Source organism: Orbicella faveolata, unplaced genomic scaffold, assembly GCF_042242905.1.
Source record: "Orbicella faveolata isolate gen_17 unplaced genomic scaffold, um_ofav_v1 contig_26, whole genome shotgun sequence".
Taxonomy (NCBI): domain Eukaryota; kingdom Metazoa; phylum Cnidaria; class Anthozoa; order Scleractinia; family Merulinidae; genus Orbicella; species Orbicella faveolata.
Window position 1 is genome coordinate 13,147,251 of NW_028301554.1, and position 250 is coordinate 13,147,500.

Genomic DNA, 250 nt, shown 5'->3' on the forward strand with positions numbered 1-250 from the left:
CGCTAAGTGTGGTAGGCAGCTTTTACTTTTTTTCAAAGTAACTGGCAGGAGAAATAAACTAAAGAACAAACACCACCATCACCCAACCAACCAATTTTACCGACTGACGCACACGCAATACTATTACGTTGGTTGTTAAGGAAATAACGGGAGAGAAACCTTGGTCACCGGAAGGTAACGCGCCGAGTGAGGTTCCCGATAATTGTATAAAACGGCTGGTGAATAGTTTGTGAGAAGTTCCTGTAGGTGT

General features: G+C 43.6%; 1 long non-coding RNA gene across 1 annotated transcript in view; it reads left to right on the forward strand.

Moving 5' to 3' along the window:
- The first annotated feature begins 223 nt into the window (after window positions 1-223).
- LOC149108210 (uncharacterized) overlaps window positions 224-250 on the forward strand; it is a 1,297-nt gene continuing 1,270 nt past the window's right edge. The window contains exon 1 of the long non-coding RNA XR_016209227.1: window positions 224-250. This exon is cut by the window's right edge and continues 182 nt beyond it. This is a non-coding gene — a long non-coding RNA (uncharacterized LOC149108210).